The 26,337-nt window shown below is 39.2% G+C and overlaps 1 protein-coding gene across 8 annotated transcripts in view; it reads right to left on the bottom strand.

Moving 5' to 3' along the window:
* Positions 1-14,257, bottom strand: part of heph (polypyrimidine tract-binding protein 1 heph) — a 503,533-nt gene extending 489,276 nt beyond the window's left edge. For all 8 annotated transcript variants that reach the window (XM_071687661.1, XM_071687698.1, XM_071687719.1 and 5 more), the window contains exon 1: positions 14,231-14,257. The gene's annotated coding sequence lies outside the window, so the exon portion shown is untranslated. The remainder of the gene's footprint in view (positions 1-14,230) is intronic.
* Positions 14,258-26,337: the final 12,080 nt, after the last annotated feature.

Raw genomic sequence — 26,337 nt, 5'->3', positions numbered from 1 at the left:
TACATTGAGATGTATAGGTATGTATATTTGAGTGTGTGGACGTGTATGTATATACATGTGTATGGGGGTGGGTTGGGCCATTTCTTTCGTCTGTTTCCTTGCCGCTACCTCGCAAACGCGGGAGACAGCGACAAAGCAAAAAAATAAAAAAATAAAAATATATTATATATATATATATATATATATATATATATATATATATATATATATATATATTAGCCTGAGCCAGATACCCATTTCATCGACCAACCTCTAGGGGTGTATGAGCAGCAGGGTTGACTGTGGACTGAATGCCACATCCAGGATCCAAACCTATGCGCTCAACCCTGGGTGGCCCGTGAATGCTTCACGGTCAGGAACACTAACTGCTACACCATTTACAGTGAAAAGGTAAGTTTATTCATGTTAGTAAGTGATACTGGTAATTACTGGGGTAGAAGCATTTTAGCACCAAAGAATTCAGCTGGAATGTGCTTCCAATCTGCTTCTGGAGAAGTGTTCTGCTAAATGTTGTTTCCTACATTTCTTTCTATCTCGGGTGAGAAGTCCTGTTGGGAGACGACATTTGAGACTGGGTCTCCAAGGAGCTTAAGGCAGGATTCCGTATAAATCATGTTCCATAATGTGTGTAGCTTTGCATCAGGAAGCTAATAGATTCATGCAATGACCAAGTTCTAATTTTCAGATTTGATAATCATAACTTTTAATAAATCATTTGAGTTCAAGAGCTCAGCTGCAATAAAGAAATCTTTAACATACCCATCAAATCTTACACCCATCAAATCTTACACGTTCTACCAGTAAGTCACATCTGTACAAGTTGTAATTTCCAATCCAGACCTTACTATTCCTACAATCTTTCATGTTCACTTATGTGAAGGCTGAAAATACACCACTGACTATCACCAAGCCATTGGTATAAGAGATATAATTTGCTTTGTGTGATTAAGTTCCTGTATCTAGAAATATGTGTAGGATGTTCTACATCTTGTGTCAGAGATGGTCTGGGTTTTTTTTTGTTGTTGTTTTTTTTCCTTATGCCCAGATCTATTGAGCCTGGCAGGTTGCTTTCAGTTCTCTATCATATTCTACAAAGAAAATGTCTCTTCTTTAAGATGTTCTATTCCTCTATTTGATCCCATGTCAAAATCTGAAAATGGCATGTACGCCACGCAATGTGATTGTCTCGTATATGCTTCAGTGTTCCTGCCATATATTGTTCCTTGCAGAACTGGTTCACGAAACAACTCATCTCAAACAATGACTTGCATATTTCTGGGTGATAAAATCTGCATCTGTCACTTAAGTACAATTTACCTCGACGTTTTCTAGCACTGAAATCAACATTCTCCCTATGATGGTAACAGCCTTACTAATCATGCAAATTCTCTTTCCACAGTAACTATAGACTTAGGACACGGGGCAATTTCAATGTTCTGCGTCTGTTTTGCCCTGGTAATCTCTCAGTATCCATGACTAAACTTGTAGTGGCTTCTGACCTGCACTTCTAAGGCTCTTTTTGCAGTAATTTCTTTCTTTCCATATCCTAGATGATCATTCATTCTATCTAAGCCTGATGGCTTCCTGGCCTCCACTTACAATCTCACCTCCCATCGTGTACTAACTCTCTCATTCCATATACGAGTCAGTGTGTATTGTGCCCACCTGGACACCTACCTTAGTAACATTTCCTACAGATTCTTATCTCCCTTTCCATTGTTGAGTCATGACATTTCCCACATTTTCTTATCTACCTTTCCATAGTTGAGTGTATGTCTATCCTGCTTTCCAGATCATTTTTCCAATGCAGCATTGTCCATTTCTGTAGCTGCATTTGTGGTGATAGTGAGGTCTGTTTTCCCATTTGTTGCAGTGTGAGCAATAAATTTTTTCTAATGGCTATGGGAGAGTTCCCAAACATGTTTAAACATGAATGGAGTAAATTATTCATCGGCCAAGCCCAAAAGATACAGTATTCTTAAGAATAAAATTCTCATTGGTTTCACTTTGAGTTTACATTTGCAGAAGAAAGAAATATTTGTTGGTTGATCAAGTATACAATTAATTTTTGCACTCCATTGCAGGTCTTTTTCTTCGTAAACATCTGAAACGATTGCCAGAAATAATTCTTGTCTTGACAATTTGGTCCCTCTCTTACTTTGTATGTTACTTATCAATTACCTGTTCTAATCATCTTGTTCTTGATTTTTAGTTCTCATACGTCAATTCTCTCCCTCTAAAATGTCTACTCACTCAGGAATACAAAACTGTTTCTGACAGTAGGATTTCTAACAATCTCAGCACTAGTCAACAGTGACCGTCTGGCCTATTATCAGATGTTTTGATGTCTATTATGGTGGGCTTCCATTTTTTTTCATGTTTGTTGGCTAAGCTCACATCTGCTCTCTGCATAACTGTTAACCAAGAGCATATTGTATTCTTTCCTACCAACATCAGTATCTTCCCCTATCACAGCCCAAAGAACTATATTCACTCAAACTGCCCCAGACAAGGTTGTTATAATACAAACTGTTAAATAGTTAATGCACAGGACACCTTTCCTTTGTTACCAACCTACTAGTTCAGATCATGATCATGAAAATTCTCAGCATATCTCTAACAGCAGTAACTAGCCACGGCCAGTTTTTTTTTGTTTTTTTTCCGAGACAGCATGGTAAATGAATGCCCTTGCTTAAGCCAGGTACCCATCTTAATGACCAACCCCTATAAGTGGTTGAACACTTGGTTTGACTGTGGACAGACTCATGCATCAAGGATTCAAACCTATGCCCATAACCCCAGGCACCCGTGAATGCACCACAGCCAGCAACACTAACCATTATACCACAGAGGTCTACTTTGCTACAGTAGTCCTAATATCCACTGTGCATTTTGTAATTACCTATCAGAGCAGTGTGATGAGATTTACACTTATGTGGCCCCATCTTATGAGTTTTATATGGCATCAACTAGCCTTTTAAATCTTTGCAAACTTCCATCATTAACTGGCTCATTGGTAAGTCTATTTCGACCATTAAGCACTATGATACTAAACCAATACTATTTTCTAACCAACTTTTTGCCATGGTCTCTGGTTAATCTGGTACTGCTTCTCTTAAATAACTTCCCTATCAATATCATCCATTCAGCTTATTTAGAAACCTGAAGGATGATATCAGGTTCACCATCTCTTTCCTAGCCCTAATACTGGACAGCTTTGCAGCCCTCAGCTTCTCATTACAGCACAATTACCTGAATTCAGGTACCATCTACGTTATTCTTCTCTGTACTCTCTCCATCAGATCTTTGTGCTTCTTTATTTTGGTGACCAAACTTGCAAGGCATAAACCAGTTTTGTATATAAACCAGTTTTTGTATATAAACCAGTTTTTGTATATAAAATGAATGATTTCCCAAAAATGTCCTTGTCCATATGCTTGGACAAGATTGTTATATTTGCCAGAAGCCAGGTTCCCTTATTTATAACAGGCGGCCAGTTTCCCTAATCTATAATTCCAAAATGTGTAGACAGAGTGAACCCTTAAACCTCTTTCAAAAGCAGATTCCTGTTGTTTGTTTCCCACTACATAATAATCATACCAAAGGCTTCTTTCACTCTGTCTTACACCCAATATCTTCCACTTACTTTTAATTAATCTCAACCATTTTTATGATCAACTGTGGAGGAAGTCCTGATCCTCCTGTACAGTGATGCAATTATCATTACTTCTCTCAAGACCCCGGTACTGCCATCAACATGTTTAGATCAGGCAAGTTGTTAACATACACAAAGAATAGCAGGTGGTACCCTTGTAAACCCTGGCCCACTTTCGGGATGCATCTCTTACTTGTGTTCTTTGTTCCACTCCAGTAAGGTAGTCTTCAAACCAGAGGAGGAGACAACCCCTTTTCCTGCCTATAAAGATAGAATTTCTTTATCAACCTCCCGTGGGGATTAGTGTCAAAGGCTTTCCGTATGTTCAAGAATAAGACAGATCTCATCCTGTCATAGAAGTCTACTCGACTTACAATGGATAACCGTCTTTCATTAAACCATGTTTCCTCCCAGTTTGAAAGAACCTCCTTGCATGCAGTCATTTATCTGCTTTCAGATATACTTTCCCAATGTTTTGCTCACCAAACTTGTTGGAGAGATTGACCTGTACTTCAGCACAGTTTTCCAGTCACCTTTCTTTGGAACTACCGCTTCCCCATATGACTTGCTGAGCATTTCTAGCAATCTGGCACATGCCTCTGCATATTTTTGGTATGTATGGGGATACTTGATCATGACCATGGGCCCTATATGGGTAAAGTTGTTTTAAAAGCCTGATTATCTATCTTCTATCAATTACTATAAATTGTAAGACTATCTTCTGCCCATCTTGGTAAAGCTGGTGCATTTTTGTCCTCTCCAATGAAAGCACTTCTGAATTTATCACTCAACTACTAATGCATTTTCTCAACTAAAAAAAATCTTCCCTCCATGTTCCTTAGCTGCACTTTAACTAAAGAATTTGCTCCTGATAACATTATGGAATGGAAAAGTTCTGATGTGTCCTTTGTTTTTTCCAATTTTTTGTACTGCTCCTACCTCCTTACTTCGTACTCATTCCTTCCCATCCAGTATCTTTATAATGATGGCTGGCTGCAGTGTCTTTTATATCTCCTCCTTAGTACATCCCACAGCTCTCATACTTTAAGACAGTTCTCAAACCATTCTCTCTCAATTTTGATCTTTCTCCTTTAATGATACCCTTTCTGACACCTCTGTAAACATTGAAAACCCCCTAAAGACCTAATCCATAATCTTACCTCAGAGCTCCCACTCCGGCAAATAACTTAATGAATTCCACATGGCTGCCATAACTACTTCCTCATTGGTTCCTGTACCTGTATGATCCCCCTCTTGTATCCTCCATCACCACATATTCAAAAACAAGCACTACATGAAGACTATTTACAACAAGGCACCCTAGGAATCAAAACCAGGCTATCTGTATGACGGCCAGGTAACATAACAACCTAGTCACAGTGACAGTAATTTCCACTTTGTAAGCATTCTATGATTCAAACAATGATTCGGATCACTCCCAAAACCTAATCAATTGGTCCTTGTGTCATTTCTGACTCTCCCTGAAAATTTCATTAAAATCTGTTCAAAAATTTTGTTGAAAGTTGCTCACAGACAAACAAACAAATGCCAGTAAAAACATAATCTCCTTGGGGGAGGTAATGAAAATAAAAAAAAATACTGGTGTCATTCATTTGGACGGGCAATTTCAGTGCTTGCCATAGGCGCTATTTCCTCTTGATATGCCCATTTGAATCCTGTGGGGTCTTAGATTCGTCTTCTGTTGTTAGTGTTTTCACCAGAATAATGCAGTTTCATATGCATTATACACCTGCTCAGGACTGAGGTGCTCGTCAGCTATGAGGTCTGCAACTTTGTCCACATACTCGGCAGCTCCTTCGTGGTTTCCAGACTGCTTTTCTCCTCACACTTTATTCATGGAAATTCCATGATGTTTTTTGAATCAAAGTCTCTGAAGCCATCCTTCACTATAGTCACACTCATGTTGTAACTGAAGTTCTTTATGGAACAACTTAGCCTGGTCCATTATCATGCTACCTGACAAACCCACTCCATCACTCTGATGCTGTCGAAACCATTCCATCATCACTCAATTGTGCTCAGTACTCTTACCACCTTTCATGGTTTTTCTGATCATCATTTGCTTCTTGGAATCACTGTCTGGATAGAATTTCAATATTTTCTCCCTTTGCTTCTTTACATCATAAACAGTTGATGAACCAATACTGTTGATGTCACACAGCTCAAAGCGCTGAAACGCCACGGTCCATTTTTTCAAAAGTTCTACTTTATCTTGGATCAATCTGGACTGGTGTTTACGTTTGACACCACAACTGACACTCTCATATGTCTTAGAAGCCATAGCTAGGGTTAAATATAAGCAAAATAAGAATCTCAGAGAATTGTGGTATCACCACCAAGTGCAGTGTAAAGAATGTAAATAAGCACGCCCTACACACAACGCCGTCCGTGGCCCCCAAGTAAACTGGTCTGGTGGCTACGGTAATTTCAAGTTACCTTACGTAATTTTGTCTGGACTAAAGGAGGTGCCAAACCATGAGCTGCCGGAAATCTGGTGGTCTACCTGTACCCGACCACTGGGATTTCTGATAATTTTCGATTTCTTCATTTTCCCCATAGGAGGAATTCAAATCTATCCCTCTGAAAAGCATGTTCTCAGTGGCTCTTTCTCATACCTTTGCAGCACTTCAGCATCCTCTACTGAAGAGATTTTCATACTTATGTCATCTGCAAGGGACAATAAACTAATGAGGGACACGAGGGATGCAAGTACAGTGCCTTAGGAGACTGAGCATTTTACTATGAGGCATATGAAATAGCACAGTTAACAACTATTTGCTGTTATCTATCAGTTAAGTTATATATCCCTCTCCCACTTTGCAATTATTTCCAACTACATTTCATGTGCTATGAAGCCAAGGTCAGGTCTACCAAATGCTTTTACAATGCCAGTGTAAATCACATCAATAATTTCTTCTCCTGAGCCTCAACAATCATATCATAGTGGTAAAGCAACTGCGAGAAGCAAGATCTTCCTGCCTTTAAGCCTTTTTGTCCTGGGTTATGGAGAATGCTCAATTCCATAAATTTGGTTAGTTTACCTCTTTGGACTATCTCCAAGAGTTTAATGACGTGCAATTCAGGGTTATCAGTCAAAAGTTCTTTTGGTAATACAAAGCTACCACCTACGTGGAGTGTGATCATGTGAGTTGGTTTTGAACTTGCCCATGATGCCAAAATCTGGAATTTCTCCAGAGTACATTAACTGCTCATGCTAATTTTTTTTTATTTACTTCTTTAACAAGGGTAAGTTGCAAAAGTCTGGTCCTGGAACAGACTGCATGGGAAGCACGGGAATACACCCTAGTCCATCTCATCACCTCTTATAAAGAGGTGGTGATATTCTCTGAATGTTACATAAGAAGATTACTGTTCATACAGTCTATTAAATTTCAGTTAAACAGCTCATCTTTAAATTGGTTTTGACTAAGAATACCATTTCAAATTATCATTTTAGTATCTCGCTTATCTGATGACAGTCCTCTATAGAAGTACCCTCTTCTGTTTTTAGAGAATTAATGAAGGTTTGTGGTCCTTGATCTATGTTTTGCATATAAGTATTCTAAGTTTCTTGCTTCATCAACGGTTCTTTCCTCTTCAACTTACCGTTTCATTTCACAAATTGAGTTTATGGTCTATGTCCATTACTTAAATCTGATCGGTTTTCTTTCCTTTGCTGGATGAACTGCAGCTTTTTTTAGACTAAAAACCTGCAGTTCTTTCTGTCTCCTGTAAGTACTTGCCATCCTCTTTCTACCGTAAACCTTTAGTGCTTCTTTTCCCTGGTGTACATCTACTGCATATTTGGAGTACCTAAGTCATGATGTTTACCACTCTTCCTCTGTTTTAGTACTCAGTATAATTTCCCAGTCACAGCCACACAACTGACTACGTCTTCGCAACTTAGCACTTTGGAAAAAATTTACACTGTAATCTGGTAACAATGGGTAGGATACCACTACATGTATTAAAGACTATTATACTTAAAGATTTTCATCCATATATGCACTGGCAGAAACGAAAATCAAAAAATGCCTTTTTATATAAGAACAAGGTGCAGCACAAGTGGTACAAAGACTACAGTATGTTGTAAGAGTACAAAATGAGGCAAAATAAGGTAAAATATTCCTTAATATTTCAGGACACATTATGCTCAAAATAAATTATTCCTTTAAATACAGCCAACAACACATAAAGGTGAAAAGTCAAAATAATGGCTAAAGGCTCTTAAATCAAAATGTTAAGATCATTAACACCTATTTCACATTCATGTAGTTTTCAAGTATAGCCATAAGCAGCCATTGTCAGGAAGTCACATCACAAAATGACCACAGTTAATTGTCAGGAGAGAAAGTAAAGTAAAAAGAACTAAAGTTCATCCATTTTCATCTCGACTAGCACCAAGTAATCATGTAACTCTTCGACATTAATTATGGCAAATGGCCAATATTTTAATACATTAAGATTAAAATGTCTTATCTCATATTCATGTAGTTTTCAAGTCTATTTGACTGTTAACATAAATATTCAACCCACAAGCCAAATGCAAACATCAATGTAATCACTGGTTCAGCCAGCATACTGTAATTCAATGTTTCAATCATTTTTGAGATCCAAGAGTTCTTCTGGCTATCTATATTCAATTCAATAACCTCATGTAATTAATACTGATTAATTCAGTGTTCTCTGAGTTATCATTCTGTTTCTTGAGCTTGAATAAAACTTCAGTGTACCTTATCCCTTCCAGTGTACAAACTTTCAGAAAACTTGATTGCCCCCACATAGAGAAAAATATCACTTACAGAATATCTTTACCACATATCATATAAGAAAAGAGTACTGGGCTTTTCTATTGATGTGGGGGAGTGTATGGCAGTGTATGAAGTGCCCTGGCTGGCAGCAAAGATCCTATGTATATATGTAAGTATGTGATATGTAAGTATATTGATTGAGAGGGTGAAGGCATGTACAGAGCATCAGATTGGGGAAGAGCAGTGCGGTTTCAGAAGTGGTAGAGGATGTGTGGATCAGGTGTTTGCTTTGAAGAATGTATGTGAGAAATACTTAGAAAAGCAAATGGATTTGTATGTAGCATTTATGGATCTGGAGAAGGCATATGATAGAGTTGATAGAGATGCTCTGTGGAAGGTATTAAGAATATATGGTGTGGGAGGCAAGTTGTTAGAAGCAGTGAAAAGTTTTTATCGAGGATGTAAGGCATGTGTACGTGTAGGAAGAGAGGAAAGTGATTGGTTCTCAGTGAATGTAGGTTTGCGGCAGGGGTGTGTGATGTCTCCATGGTTGTTTAATTTGTTTATGGATGGGGTTGTTAGGGAGGTAAATGCAAGAGTCCTGGAAAGAGGGGCAAGTATGAAGTCTGTTGGGGATGAGAGAGCTTGGGAAGTGAGTCAGTTGTTGTTCGCTGATGATACAGCGCTGGTGGCTGATTCATGTGAGAAACTGCAGAAGCTGGTGACTGAGTTTGGTAAAGTGTGTGGAAGAAGAAAGTTAAGAGTAAATGTGAATAAGAGCAAGGTTATTAGGTACAGTAGGGGTGAGGGTCAAGTCAATTGGGAGGTGAGTTTGAATGGAGAAAAACTGGAGGAAGTGAAGTGTTTTAGATATCTGGGAGTGGATCTGTCAGCGGATGGAACCATGGAAGCGGAAGTGGATCATAGGGTGGGGGAGGGGGCGAAAATTTTGGGAGCCTTGAAAAATGTGTGGAAGTCGAGAACATTATCTCGGAAAGCAAAAATGGGTATGTTTGAAGGAATAGTGGTTCCAACAATGTTGTATGGTTGCGAGGCGTGGGCTATGGATAGAGATGTGCGCAGGAGGATGGATGTGCTGGAAATGAGATGTTTGAGGACAATGTGTGGTGTGAGGTGGTTTGAGTGAGTGAGTAACGTAAGGGTAAGAGAGATGTGTGGAAATAAAAAGAGCGTGGTTGAGAGAGCAGAAGAGGGTGTTTTGAAATGGTTTGGGCACATGGAGAGAATGAGTGAGGAAAGATTGACCAAGAGGATATATGTGTCGGAGGTGGAGGGAACGAGGAGAAGAGGGAGACCAAATTGGAGGTGGAAAGATGGAGTGAAAAAGATTTTGTGTGATCGGGGCCTGAACATGCAGGAGGGTGAAAGGAGGGCAAGGAATAGAGTGAATTGGAGCGATGTGGTATACAGGGGTTGACGTGCTGTCAGTGGATTGAATCAAGGCATGTGAAGCGTCTGGGGTAAACCATGGAAAGCTGTGTAGGTATGTATATTTGCGTGTGTGGACGTATGTACATGTGTATGGGGGGGGGTTGGGCCATTTCTTTCGTCTGTTTCCTTGCGCTACCTCGCAAACGCGGGAGACAGCGACAAAGTAAAAAAAAAAAAAAAAAAAAAAAAAAAAAAAGTGATAACTTCGTTTTTCAATGACTCCTTTTTACACACACCTAAAAACTAACAAACTATACACACACACACCCAAAAAATAACAAACTACACTGTATTTTAACAGGCATGATTTCATACATCCCAAATGTATCATTTGCACAGATTATGCTTATGATAATGTAATCATATTTTCATAAAAAGAAAATTTGTTTCTTTTGCTCTAAAAATAATTGATGCTGCATAAATCTATTTTCCCATCATATGAAAGTTAAACTTTCTTTGATTTATGGATGACTGATCCATGACATCTTTCATAACTATGATAATGATAGGTTGCTCATGACATCTGTCAGCTGGGAACTGAAATGAGTTTGCAGGAGTCGAAAGCCAAAAATTTTACAATGTGCAATGTACTACATCCAGGCAAAAATTTGGCTCAGCACAGCGAAAGAGTTAAGCTACTGATTAGTAATATGAATATTCCTTATGCACCGTACTTTTGTCAAGCTACTGATGAGTAGTATGAATATTCCTTATGCACCATGTTTTTGTTAAGCTACTGATGAGCAGTATGAACATTCCTTATGCACCATATTTTTTTCAAGTTCTTTTACTTATTTCCATCCAATTCAGAGTGTTCCTTAAACTATTAGCATAATATTTAATTAAAGATAGTTTATCAACTATGGACTCAATCTTTGTATTCCTCAGGACGAATGACAAGTAATCTAGACTTTCCTTATGCTCTATAAAACTCTTTTAAAGTTCTTTTATTTATTCACGTCTAATTCCTGAAATTGTATCAATTAAAAAATATCAGTTCCTTAAACTATAAAACAAATCAACTTCATAAATATCATTTAAAGCCTAGTCTCTTAAAAGATGATTACAAGCAAAATTTAAGCTATGCCTCCCTCCCTATGGACATTTTAGGGACTATTTACCATTTCTTTTTCCTACTTCCCAATGATGAAGAGTTTTGCAACATTCCTTCCTTTTGATGCACAGTAACATGAAACCTCTTGGTTCAATATGCTCTCCATTTTTTTCATTTTCTTTTACTTATATCGTTAAAGGATCTTCCTGGGTTAAAAGTATAGGGGAGAAAGAATACTTCCCATGCATTCCTCACATGTAGAAGAAGGCAACTAATGGGGACGGGAGGGGGGGGGGAGGGCTAGAAACCCTCCCCTCCTTGTATTTTAACTTTCTAAAAGAGGAAACAGGAGGAGGAGTCACGCAGGTGCTCATCCTCCTCGAAGGCTCAGATGGGGTGTCTAAATGTGTGTGGATGTAACCAAGATGAGAAAAAAGGAGAGACAGGTAGTAGTTGAGAACAGGAACCTGGATGTTTTGACTCTGAGTGAAACGAAGCTTAAAGAGAAAGGGGAAGAGTGGTTTGGGAATGTCTTGAGAGAGTAAACTCAGGGGTTAGTGAGAGGACAAGCACTACTCCTGAAACAGGAGTGGTGGGAGTATGTAATAGAGTAAGTAAACTCTATATTGATATGGGTAAAACTGAAAGTGGATGGAGAGAGATGAGTGATTATTGGTGCACATGCACCTGGGCATGAGACAAAAGATCATGAGAGGCAAGTGTTTTGGGAGCAGCTGAGTGAGTCTGTTGGTAGTTTTGATGCACGAGACCAGATTATAGTGATGGGTGATTTGAATGCAAAGGTGAGTAATGTGGCAGTCGAGGGAACAATTGGTGTACATGGGGTGTTCAGTGTTGTAAATGGAAATGATGAAGAGCTTGTAGATTTATGTGCTGAAAAAGGACTGGTGACTGGGAATACCTGGTTTAAAAAGGGAGAGATACATAAGTATACGAATGTAAGTAGGAGAGATGGCCAGAGAGCATCATTGGATTACGTGATAATTGATAGGCACATGAGAGACTTTTGGATGTTAACGTGATGAGAGGTGCAACTGGAGGGATGTCTGATCATTATCTTGTGGAGGCGAAAGTGAAGATTTGTAGAGGTTTTAAGAAAAGAAGAGAGAATGTTGGGGTGAAGAGAGTGGTGAGAGTAAGTGAGCTTGGGAAGGAGACTTGTGTGAGGAAGTACCAGGAGGGAATGAGTACAGAATGGAAAAAGATGAAAACAAAGGACATAAGGGGAGTGGGGGAGGAATGGAATGTATTTAGGGAAGCAGTCATGGCTTGTGCAAAAGATGCTTGTGACATGAGAAGCGTGGGAAGTGGGCAGATTAGAAAGGGTAGTGAGTGGTGGGATGAAGAAGTAAGATTATTAGTGAAAGAGGAGAGAGAGGCATTTGGGCAATTCTTGCAGGGAAATAATGCAAATGAGTGGGAGATGTATAAAAGAAAGAGGCAGGAGGTCAAGAGAAAGGTGCAAGAGGTGAAAAAGAGGGCAAATGAGAGTTGGGGTGAGAGAGTATCATTGAATTTTAGGAAGAATAAAAAGATGTTTTGGAAGGAGTTAAATAAAGTGCGTAAGACAAGGCAACAAATGGGAACATCAGTGAAGGGGGCTAATGGGGAGGTGATAAGTAGTGGTGATGTGAGGAGATGGGGTGAGTATTTTGAAGGTTGTTGAATGTGATGATAGAGTGTTTTGGTCAAGGTGGTGTGCAAAGTGAGAGGGTTAGGGAGAATGATTTGGTAAGAGAAGAGGTAGTAAAACCTTTGCGGAAGATGAAAGCCGGCAAGGCAGCGGATTTGGATGGTACTGCAGTGGAATATATTAAAATGGGGTGACTGTATTGTTGACTGGTTGCAGGTTATTTGATGTATGTATGACTCATGGTGAGGTGCCTTGAGGATTGGCAGAATGGTTGCATAGTGCCATTGTACAAAGGCAAAGGGGATAAAAGCGAGTGCTCAAATTACAGAGGTTTAAGTTTGGAGAAAATTCCTGGGAAATTATATGGGAGGGTATTGATTGAGAGGGTGAAGGAATGTACAGAGCATCAGATTGGGGAAGAGCAGTGTGGTTTTAGAAGTGGTAGAGGATGTGTGGATCAGGTGTTTGCTTTAAAGAATGTATGTGAGAAATACTTAGAAAGGCAAATGGATTTGTATGTAGCATTTATGGATCTGGAGAAGGGATATTAAGAATACATGGCGTAGGAGGCAAGTTGTTAGAAGCAGTGAAAAGTTTTTATCAAGGATGTAGGGCATGTGTACGAGCAGGAAGAGAGGAAAGTGATTGGTTCTCAGTATATGTTGGTTTGCGGCACGGGTGCATGATGTCTCCATGGTTGTTTAATTTGTTTATTGATGGGGTTGTCTGGGAGGTGAATGCAAGATTTTTTGAGAGAGGGGCAAGTATGCAGTCTGTTGTGGATGAGAGAACTTGGGAAGTGAGTCAGTTGTTCGTTGATGATACAGCGCCCATATTTCAGCCACTGTTCAAGAAATGTGACAAAAAAATGCAATTTTGTGTGCAAGAATATGTGCACAAAATGTGATCTGATCATTTTTGGCTAATCTTAGCAGGAAAAAAAAAATATATATTACCTGGACATATTTCTGCCAATTTTCATTTAATTTTCCTTTATATAAAAATCTCCCAATACCCCAGGTGTAGCTCATAAATATGTGACGACCATTTTCTTTTCCACTTTTTGGGGTCAAAGTTGACAAAAAAATTATATTTCTTTCCCAGCAATTCTTCTGAGGAAATTTACCCAGTAACTGCTACATCCTTATATTAATGCTAAAGTGTCTTGGCACATAGATAATTAAGGAGCATAGGAAGAAATTGCATTCACTCACTAATAATGGCATTTCTAATTACTGGAACAACTCATCCAATATAGCCTGTGCTGTTAAACAAATCATTGTGCACTCCTTATGCTAAAGAAATCAAGTTCCTTCAGCTAATCCTTTAAATGAAAATAAGTTATCTAAAAAGACCGCACACTAAATTTTTTTCAGTTATTGAACCTCCACCAAAAGATTCATAAAGCATTAAACAACTGCTGTGTGTTCCTTAAACTAACACAAACTAAAAATTTCTTACATTGATTTTCATTAAAATGATTATATGGCATATGCTGTTCTAAAAGCTATGAACAGTACAAAGCATCTGTATCAAGCAGCTATCAAAGAAATCTTTTTAAGTATCTAAAATTAACTACCTAAAAAATACTCTGGTTACCAAAACAAACGCACATCACCATCCTTGTCATTCTGAATACATACCCAACTTCGTCGTTACCACTGAAAAGAACAAAATTGAAAATTAGATGGCAAGATAATACAATCAATTTAATCAGCACAATCTATCATTACTATCATCATCATGCATTATTCCAAATTAGTATCACAAACTGGTACAAGGTGTGATTAAATCCACAAACTTTTGGCTAACATAAAAACTCTATATAATATGTTAAAATGAATAAACCTTCCTGAAATAAATAATAGCAAATTAACAATAAGACAAGGGCAAAAGATTTACATCAACATTCTTGTTTTGCAGGAATTTCTGGGGGAATGAATTCTGGCTATGCTGACCATGCCTGAATATCAGATAGAACCCTGCCATCGAGGGAATTTTTCATTTAAAACAAGGGTCTCCAATCATACTGCCTAGCTGGGTATGAACAAGTAGATACTTCTCCCCTATGTGAATACTAGTGAATAAGCTTAGAGGAGGCTCTGAGTATGATCAATAGAGACATACAACAGAAAGTCATACTACCTTGATTCTTTTAAAAGAACAACCCTCCAGTCAAATATAAAAGCAAAAACTGCATGAAATCTTACAATCAATATCTGAAAAAATGAAACAAAACACTTACAATAAAAAAAACGTAGAAAATAAACATAGTGATGGAAAGTCAAACCCATAAGCAGACACACATAATTCATTTTGAACTTAAAACTACTATAAAATAACAGTTAAGAGCTCCATCAAGCAGAAAATGACATGTCTAGATCAAGTTACACAAGCAACTGCTCACTTTAACTTCAAAAAACATGTAAAAAAAAAAAAAAGTACAAAATCTTTATCAATATGCATCTAATTGTGAGCATGCTGAAAACCAAACCCTTATTTCTTACTTATCTGTTCTAAGATCTCAAAAAACTTTCTTTATAGTGCCTGACACGGCACAGGGAAAAGGTAACTCAATCAAAAGCAATCTAAGGTGAGAAGGATAAAGTGAGAAAAAGAAAATAAAAATTTGCCTTTTGGTAAGGCAATTGCAACAGTTTTCCTTACACATTGGAGGCAAAAGTTCAAAATATATATAAAAGATATTAAGTCTGTTCTTTATCCCAGGGGATAGGGGAGAAATAATACTCCTCACATATTCCCTGCGTATTGTAGAAGGTGGCTAAAAGGGGAGGGAGCGGGGGACTGGAAATCCTCTCCTCCTGTTTTAAATTTTCCAAAAGAAGGAACAAAGAAGGGGGTCAAGTGAGGATATTCCCTCCCAGGATCAGTCTTCTTTTCACTAACATGGGAAATGACGAATTTGTATGAAAAAAAGTCTGTTCTCACGATTAACTAAAGCATAATGTTGATTACTCTAACATACAACTCAACCTGCTGAGTCCCTGTTTACTAATGCTGTGTGCTTCTTAAATCAAGCAACAGAGCTGCCAGGCATATGAAGTCCAACATGAGTATTTTTAGGCATGGCAAGTTGCATAGTGCTTTTGTCACAAAGATGGTTACTAAAAGTTTTACACCAAAAATACCAATTAACTTGTAAAGTATACTGCAACCAAAAATATTAAATAAGAATGCAGATCTTCTACAGGTGTCCTTCGTATCTCTACATACAATTTATGGTACATGGAAAAATTTCAAGCTGTAGTGTTTAGAAACAATGTGAGGGGTGACACCAGTAACAATGGTTGTTCATTTCATAACTGAGACAGAGGCAGCCATTTCAAAAACTGATCCAAATATGAAGTCAATGTCTCCTTCCCAAGGGTTTATTTTGGGCTCCTCAAATGTTTGTGCACCTCAATCTTACAGGCAGAAAATTTATACAAAAGAAATATAAAAGTAGAAGAAATCCATAGCACAGATGTTTGAGAGGAGGAGGAGGCATCATAATGGTCAATCAAGTGGCCTGTCACCATACAGAAAATGTCTGAGACATTAGGGAGAAGCATGTCCCTCAAGTCTAATCATGGGGGGGAGACACAAACCTCACTACAATAGTGGCTAAATAATACCTGCAGAACAGACAGCAGCTCTAATGCAGCACACAAAAAGGGTAGGCTGAAGAGTGTGATGACAGAAGAATTACTGAGATGGAAGACTTTTTATTTCACTCTGACTAACAAGGAGTAGTAAGAATTAGCCCAGATGTGCAAGCAGCATCATATACTAGGATGGATAAACCCCTGTAGATATGAAACTGCTGCTCAAAAGAAAAATAATAATGGCACCTATAAAAAATTCCAAGCTTTTGGAAAGCAAATTTTGTGATGCTGATCAGCTGAGGTTTCTGAGACGAGCAGAGGACGAGCTGAGGGTAGAATTGTGGCATTATGAAATTGAATAAAGAAATAAATTTACAAAAGATATAATAATAAACATTTTAGCTCTCAAATTTCAGTTATTGCATTGCCATACTAAGATGCAGCACAGGTCCAAATTGAGTGGTGAAATAGTAAAGATGACTATTGTGACAAAAATAAATAATAGAAGGGGAGGAAAGGGAAAATAGGTTGAAGTGTGAGAATTGGAATCACAGGCATAAGAGTGAATAATGTTGGTGCTAATGGCAGTATAAGATAATTTCTCCCCACAGTCATGACAGCATACGAAGGCAAGTTTTCTTGGAAGAAAAATGAGCATCAGGGGACACAAGACTATGACGACAATGATGATCTGCCTTCAGATCATAAAAAAAGTGATTCTATGGACACTCTTACAGCACCAAAGTTGACCAAGACAAGGCAGGAAAATGTTTTGTAGCACAAAAAAAGGCAGTGTTGTCAATAGCTGCCATACCCTAAGATAAAACTGCACCTGACTGGTGTAGCTAGTAATCTAATGATCAAGAGTTGTACCATTATGAAAATATTATCAATGACACTAATTATGGCAAGAAAAGAATACTTTTATAAAACAATAATAATAAAAATGTAAGTGTAGATACAGTAAGAGATATAACTCGTGGTAGCTCATCTGATACATCATCCTTACTTTTTGGCACATTGAGCTAAAATATACAAAACTTTTCCACAGGTTATGTTAAGCATCCACAGTACACCATAGAAAGTTTGTGAGACCTGTTGGTGGAAAGGAATGTGTGGTTTCGATGCATTACACATGGATGTGAGCAGATGGAGCCTTTCTTCATCTGTTCCCGGTGCTACTTCACTAATGCAGAAAATGGCACTCAAGAATATATATATACAAGAAGAAAGAAATTAATAAAATCTGTGGAAAGTGATTACCTGGAGTGCATGTTTGAATGAAGAGACCTGCAAGAAGCATTGTTTTACATATCTGGGTGAGATCATGGCAGTGAATGGAACTATGGAAGCTGAACTGAGCCACAAGTTTGGTGGTCCTGGGTGCATCGAGGAGTGAATAGAAAGCTGATTCATTGATGATGAAGGCAAATGCTGGCTTATCTGAGGGCAAATAGTCCAAATGGCACTGTATGAATGCAAAACATGGGTTCTAGAAGAGAAAATAAAGGTATGTAAATGTGTCTGAAATTAACTGTCTGAGGGTAATATGTGGTGCATTGATGGTTTACTAAGTAATAAAGAGTAAAATAGAAGTGTGGTAATTAGAAGTGTATAGCTGAAAGCTGAAAAGTGGGCAATGAAATGGTTTGGATATATGGATAGGATGAGTAAGAGGAGGTTGACAAAGAGGATATATGTGTCAAATGTAGTACATGAAGGAGAATGAACTAACAATGTAAGAATGGACTGAAAAATGTTCCAAGTGCTCAAGGCCTGAACAAACAGGAGGTCGTACGAAGTGCACTGGATAGACTGAAATGGAGCAACGTGATATAAAGGGAGCAATGTGCTGACAATGAACTAAACCTGGGCATATGATGTAGTCATTGGAACCAGAAAAAGAGTCTGTTGGGGCTGGTTCTGGTTGGAAGACTGTGGTTACAGTGTACTTTACACCACAGATAGAGTGTACATGAGTGAATGAGGCCATTTCCTCATCAGTCCATTGCACTAAATCACTAACACAGAAAACAGCGACTGAAAATTTATTTTTTACAATGGAGGCTTCAATCATGTACAAAAGTCTACATCAAGGATAGGCCTTAATTGAAATAAAAAGGTTAATGTAAGAGAAAAAGAAGAGACATGGGAAAGTATTCACAAATTCTAGAGGAAGTACAACCTGTCATTTAAAATGTGCCAGGTCATAGTTATTGAGAAAGGCACAGGAGGGTAGACAGTTCCAGAGCTACGAGGCTTATGGAAATAAAGTTATCAAAACGGCCCACCCTTGAATTGCCAAAGGCCATACAGTAATCATGTGTTGCAGCAGCTTGCAGAGTATTGCATCGTCTATCTAATGGATGGGGCACACAAGCAGTCTGCTCTCAGAAGAAAAAAAAAAATACCTAAAGAAAAGGGAAAGTGAACCAAGATTACTGCAAAGGAAGGATGCAGAGCTTGAATCACCCAAGATCTGTGAACAGTACTCCATACAAGAACAGATCAATCCTTTGTATAAACAGAGCAAAGGTTCAGAAGGAAACGAATTTCAACAGCTAAACAGGACTCCCAGTTTCTTTAGAGGAAGATTTAGCTATGTCCATAATGTTGGGTTCCTAAGAAAAAGTGGAAATTACAGAAGTACCAAGCATGTGCACTAACTCATAAGGAGAAATTACAGAACCATCAAAGGGGAGAAGAAAGTTCCCAGTAACTTTCAGGAACAAAAGATTAGTAGAAACTGGGTCTTAAAGGTATTAAAAATGACAAGATTGTGTCTACCCCACTAAGATATCCTATTCAAGTCTTGAGCTTATTGAAAAAGTTGTGTTCAGATGAAATGCAGATTGAGTGAGAGAAGGATGAGCAGAATCAAAGGAGGAGCAATGCAGTGTTGAGTCATGAACAAACGAGTGCATCTGGTTATTTGGAGAAGAAAGGAAAATGTTAGGGATGAAACACATAGGAGACAGGGCAGAACCTTGAGTGACACTCCTGTAGGTAAGGAAAAGGGGAAAGGCTGATCCATTAACAACTATGGGGACAGATCAGCTTGAGAGAAAGCTAAATATAAGGGAGCAAAGCCAAAAAGGGGGGGGGGGAGAGCTTAAAGATGAGGCCCAATGCCACACCATAAAAAGCTTTGAATACATCAAGATCAGTTACACACGATGCCCCAGAATCTTTCAGGGGTGATGACCTGACATCAGTAAGATACGAAAAATCACCAGTGGATCATGCCTTCTGAAAGCTATACTGGTGATCTGAGAGAATACTTCAGAAACAAAAGATGTCAAAGCAACAGGACAATAGTTAGAGGGGTTAGAATCGTCACACTTCTTAAACATGGGATGTACCAAATCAAGCTTACATGAAGGGAAAGTTCTGGTCTTCAAGCAGAAATATAAAAGACAAGCAAGCACAAATGCAACTTCTGAAGCACACTCTTTCAGTACAGAGGGAAAGATGCCATCAGGACCATATGGTTGCTTGTCTCCAAAGAGAGCACAGCATTTTTCAGAGTTTGAAGATATTACGGAAAGCGGCATAGGATTAGTAAAAGGAGCATCAGGAGGTGAAAGAATTTTTGAGTCATCCATGGTAGAATTAGAGGAACAAGAATTAAAGAGAGTTGCTGTCTGCTATAAAGAAAGCTACAGCACCATCAGAATGGAAAAGTGAAAAAGGCAGAGTGACAGTTGTTTGTGATACCATTCGCTAAAGACCATAAAGACCTATCAGTGAATGATGAGATGTTATCTCACTCCCTTTGAATAAAGTAACACTTTGCCTTTCTGGATAATTTAGTTGCATAACTGGAAGTAATAAATAATGAATGGCAGTTGGAGGAAGGAGAGTTTTTCCAAGCCCAATCCTTTGCCTGAATGACCTCAAATAAGAATGGTAGAATCATGGATTAGAACAGAAAAGTTCATCCTGGAGGAAGAGGGGGTTACAGCTTCCATTCCCACAACAATAACCTCTGCTATGGGTTTGGCACATACAGAAGCATCACCACAAAGGAAAAATAAGAAAAAATTTCCTTAAGTTATTCCAATCACATTCGTTGAGGTGGTAACATTTATATTCACAAGGGGGCTGCCGGAAGAAAAGCCATTAAAACAGATGCACTTATGAGAGTGTTGTCAGATGAACCAATTGTGGGCATGAGTGTGTGTGTGTATTTACAGAGCGAAGGACTCAAGATAAAAAACAGATACAAAATATTAGGAGTGATCACAGCAGTCAGGAATATGGGTGGGGTGGAAGATCATTTGCTTTAGATCAATAAGAATGAAGAAAGTGAGGGCATCAATCTCCTCCTCCACCTGTACAGGAAGAATTCAACCATTCCCCTAGGTGAATATTGAAGTCCCCAAGATGAGGATCTCAGATTGCAGGTGTGAGGATGCCATAGTCTTGTGAGAGGAGTTTAAACAAAGATGTACAATGTGCAAAATTGGGAGAGCAGTAGATGGAAAAAGAAAGACAAAATAAATGTCGTACTTAGGATTCTCTAGGTCCTCAAGTTGTGTTGATGTTGGAATAAGAAGACACTTACTTGGAACCTGAATTGTGCAGGGACTATAGTTCAATATGAAAATGGGGCCAGTGAGGACATCTATGGACAAATGGGTATCAGATAGAATTAAGATATTAAGAGAGCTACTAGCTAGAAGGTGTTTGAGATACGAGGGGTTAGCATTGAGACCAAGAATGTTGGTGGGGAGTGGAAGCAGAGTTGAGGGCAAGTTATATCAAAGGAAAACATTGTGGAAGGGGCCAGTAATACAACTGTCTGAAACCTCCCTCTCATTGCCAGTAGTGTTAAGTGGGAACCCAGAGTTTCTTAGTAACCCATGGTGTCAGGTATCAAGGGCAATTAGGGTTTGCTCAACCAAATCATCATTCCATTTAAAAAAGAAAGCACAGAAAGGAGAAGGTTTCAGAACTTGTGAAGTATACAGCTACCTATTCTCACTTTATTCATACTTGATCACCGATGCCTAAATTAACAAGGTAGCAAAAGGAACAGAACAAAGGCTGCATACACTAACATTCAATCTATATGTCATGTATGTATATTATATTTAATCACCGTCTCCTAAGTCAGTGAGGTAGCGCAAGGAAACAGACGAGGAATGGAATGGCCAAACCCACCTACATTCACATGTATATACATAAATGTCCATAAATGCACACACACATACATATGCATTTCAGCATATACATACAAAGATATATACATATATACATATCCATACTTGCTACCTTCATACATTCCCATCTCAACCCCGCCACATATGAAATGGCACCCCACCCCCTCAAGCGAGTTTTGCCAGGAAAAGATGAAAAAGGCCACATTTGTTCACACTCAGTCTCTAGATGTCATGTGTAATGCACCAAAGCCACAGCTCCCTTTCTGCATCCAGGCCCCACAAACCTTTCCATTGGTTTACCCAAGATAATTCACATGCCCTGGTTAAATCCACTGACAACATGTCAATCCCGGTAAACCACATTGTTTCAATTGACTCTATTCCTTGCATGCATTTCACCCTCCTGCATGTTCAGGTCCTGATCGCTCAAAATCTTTTTCACTCCATCCTTCCACTGCCAATTTGGTCTCCCACTTCTCATTCCCTCCACCCCTGATGCATATATCCTTTTTGTCGATCTCTCCTCACTCCTTCTCTCCATGTGACCAAACCATTTCAATACACCCTCTTCTGCTCTCTCAACCACACTCTTTTTATTACATCTCTCTCACCCTTTCATTACTTACTCGATCAAACCATCTCACACCACATATTGTCCTCAAACATCTCATTTCCAGCACATCCACCTTCCTCCACGCAACCCTATCTATAGCCCACGCCTTGCAACCATAAAACGTTGTTGGAACCACTATTCCTTCAAACATACCCACTTTTACTTTCCAAGATAATGTTCTCGCCTTCCACAAACTCTTCAATGCTCCCAGAACTTTCGCCACCTCCCCCACCCTGTGAATTACTTCCGCTTCCATGGTTCCATCCGCTGCCAAATCCACTCCTAGATATCTAAAACACTTCACTTCCTCTAGTTGTTCTCCATTCAAACTTACTTCCCAACTGACTTGTCCCTCATCCCTACTAAACTTTGCTCTTATTCACATTTACTCTCAGCTTTCTTCTTTCACACACTTACCAAACTCAGTCACCAGCTTCTGCAGTTTCTCAACCAAATCAGCCAACAGCGCTTTATCATGGGCGAAAAACAACTGACTCACTTCCCAAGCCCTCTTATCCACAACAGACTGCCCCTCTCTCCAAAAGTCTTGCATTCACCTCCCTAACAACATCCATAAAGAAATTAAACAACCACGATGATATCAACCACCCCTGCTGCAAAGCGAATTTCACTGGGAAACAATCACTTTCCTCACTTCCTACATGTACATATGCCTTACATCCTAAATCAAAACTTTTCTTTGCCTCTAACAACTTGCCTCCCATACCATATACTCTTCATACCTTCCAAAGAGCATCTCTATCAACTCTTTATCATATGCCTTCTCCAGATCCATAAATGCTACATACAAATCCAACTGCTTTTCTAAGTATTTCTCACATACATCCTTCAAAACAAACACCTGATCCAAATATCCTCTACCATTTCTAAAATCACACTGCTCTTCCCCAATCTGATGCTCTGTACATGCCTTTACCCTCTCAATCAATACCCTACCATATAATTTCCCAGGAATACTCAACAAACTTATACCTATTTAATTTGGACACACACCTTTATCCCCTTTGCCTTTGTACAATGGCACTTTGTATGCATTCTGCCAATCCTCACTTCACCATGAGTCGTACATACACTGAATATCCTCACCAACCAATCAACAACACAGTCACCCCCTTTCTTAATAAACTCCAATTCAACACCATCCAAACCCGCCGTCTTGCCAGCTTTCATCTTCCACAAAGCTTTCACTACCACTTCTGTTTACCAAACCATTCTCCCAGTGCCTCTCACTTCACACACCACCTAGACCATAACACCCTATATCTACCACTCTATCATCTAACACATTCAACAAACATTCAAAATACTCACTATATCTCTTCACATCACCACTACTAGTTACTACCTCCTCATTAGCCCCCTTCACAGATGTTTCCATTTGTTCTCTTCTGTTACGCACTTAATTTACCTCCTTCCAAAACATCTTTTTATTCTCCCTAAAATCTAATGACACTCACCTCAACTCTATTTTGCCATCTTTTTCACCTTTCTCTTGACCTCCTGCCTCTTTTTTTCATATATCTCCCAAACATTTTACACCATTTCCCTAAAAAAAATTATCAAAATACCTCTCTCCTCTTTCACTAATAATCTTACTTCTTCATCCCACCACTCATTACCCTTTCTAATCTACCCAACTCCCTTGCTTCTCAAGCCACAATAATCTTTATTTATCTATTTATTTATTATACTTTGTCGCTGTCTCCCGCATTAGCGAGGTAGCGCAAGGAAACAGACAAAAGAATGGCACAACCAACCCACATACACATGTATATACATACACTCCCACACACGCACATATACATACCTATACATCTCATCGTATACATATGTATACAGACACAGACATATACATACATACAAATGTACATAATTTTTAGTCTGCCCTTATTCACTCCCGTCGCCATCCAGCCACACATGAAATGACAACTCCCTCCCCCCGCATGTACGTGAGGTAGCGCTAGGAACACACAACAAAGGCCACATTCGTCCATGCTCAGTCTCTAGCTGTCATGTATAATGCACTGAAAATACAGCTCCCCTTCCACATCCAGGCCCCAAAAACTTTCCAAGGTTTACCCCAGACGCTTCACATGCCCTGGTTCAATCCATTGACAACACGTCAACCCCGGTATACCACATCATTCCAATTCACTCTATTCCTTGCACGCCTTTCACCCTCCTGCATGTTCAGGACACGATCACTCAAAACTTTTTTCACCCCATCTTTCCACCTCCAATTTGGTCTCCCTCTTCTCCTCCTTCCCTCCACCTCTGACATATATATCCTCGTTGTCAATCTTTCCTCACTCATTCTCTCCATGTGACCAAACCATTTCAAAAACCCTCTTCTACTCTCTCAGCCACACTCTTTTTATTACCACACATCTCTCTTACACTTTTATTACTTAATCAAACCACCTCACACCACATATTGTCCTCAAACATCTCATTTCCAGCACATCACAACTCTATCTATAGTTCACACCTCGCAAACATACAACATTGTTGGAACCACTATTCCTTCAAACAAACCCATTTTCGCTTTCCCAAATAACGTTAATGACTTCCACACATTTTTCAACACTCCCAGAACTTCCGCCCCCTCCCCCACCCTATCATTCACTTCCGCTTCCATGGTTCTGTCTGCTGCCAAATCCACTCCCATATATCTACAACACATCACTTCCTCCAGTTTTTCTCCATTCAAACTTACCTCCCAGTTGACTTGTCCCTCAACTCTACTGTACCTAATAACCTTGCCCTTATTCACATTTACTCAGCTTTCTTCTTTCACACAATTTACCCAACTCAGTCAACAGTGCTGTATCATCAGCAAACAATAACTGACTCACTTACCAAGCTCTCTCATCCCCAACAGACTGCATACTTGCCCCTATTTCCAAAACTCTTGCCTTCACCTCCCTAACAACCCCATACATAACCAAATTAAACAACCATGGAGACATCACGCACCCCTGCAGCAAACCAGCATTCACCGAGAACCAGTCACTTTCCTCTCTTCCTACACCTACACATGCCTTATTTCATTGATGAAAACTTTTCACTGCTTCTCACAACTTACCTCCCATACCATATATTCTTAATACCTTCCACAGAGCATCTCTATCAACTCTATCATATGCCTTCTCCAGATCCATAAATGTTATATACAAATCCATTTGCTTTTCTAAGTATTTCTCATACATTCTTCAAAGCAAACACCTGATCCACACATGCTCTACCACTACTGAAACCATACTGCTCTTCCCCAATCTATCGATGCTCAGTACACGCCTTCACCCTCTCAATCAAAACCCTCCCATATAATTTGCCGGGATTACTCAACAAACTTATACCTCTGTAATTTGAGCACTCACCCTTATCCTCTTTGCCTTTGTAGAATGGCACTATGCAAGCATTCCGCCAATCCTCAAGGCACCTCATCATGAGTCATACATACATTAAATAACCTTACCATCCAGTCAACAACACAGTCACCCCCCCCTTTTTTTGTATATAAATTCCACTGCAATACCATCCAAACCCACTGCCTTGACGGCTTTCATCTTCCGCAAAGATTTTACTACCTCTTCTCTGTTTACCAAATCATTCTCCCTAACCCTCTCACTTTGCACACCATCTCAACCAAGAGACTCTATCATCAAACACATTCAACAAACCTTCAAAATACTCACTCCATCTTCTGACATCACCACTACTTGTTATCACCTCACCATTGTCCCCTTCACTGATGTTCCCATTTGTTCCCGTGTCTTACACACTTTATTTACCTCCTTCCAAAACATCTTTTTATTCTCCCTAAAATTTAATGATACTCTCACCCCAACTTTCATTTGCCCTCTTTTTTGCCTCTTGCACCTTTCTCTTCACCTCCTGCCTCTTTCTTTTATACATCTCCCATCCATTTGCATTATTTCCTTGCAAAAATCGTCCAAATGCCTCTTTCTTCTCTTTCACTAATAATCTTACTTCTTCATCCCAACACTCACTCCCCTTTCTAATCTGTCCACCTCTTACGCTTCTCATGCCACAAGCATCTTTTGCACAAGCCATCACTGCTTCCCTAAACACATCCCATTCCTCCCCCACTCCCCTTACCTCCTTTGTTCTCACCTTTTTCCATTCTATACTCAGTCTCTCCTGGTACTTCCTCACACATGTCTTCTTCCCAAGCTCACTTACTCTCAACACTCTCTTCATCCCAACATTCTCTCTCCTTTTCTGAAAACCTCTAAAAATCACCACCTTCGCCTCCACAAGATAATGATCATACATCCCTCCAGTTGCATCTCTCAGCACATTAACATCCAAAAGTCTCTCTT

The sequence above is a fragment of the Panulirus ornatus genome, chromosome 3, assembly GCF_036320965.1.
Source record: "Panulirus ornatus isolate Po-2019 chromosome 3, ASM3632096v1, whole genome shotgun sequence".
In the NCBI taxonomy this organism is placed as follows: domain Eukaryota; kingdom Metazoa; phylum Arthropoda; class Malacostraca; order Decapoda; family Palinuridae; genus Panulirus; species Panulirus ornatus.
The sequence above is the reverse complement of the archived record's forward strand: the minus strand, read 5'-3'. Positions and strand labels throughout refer to the sequence as shown.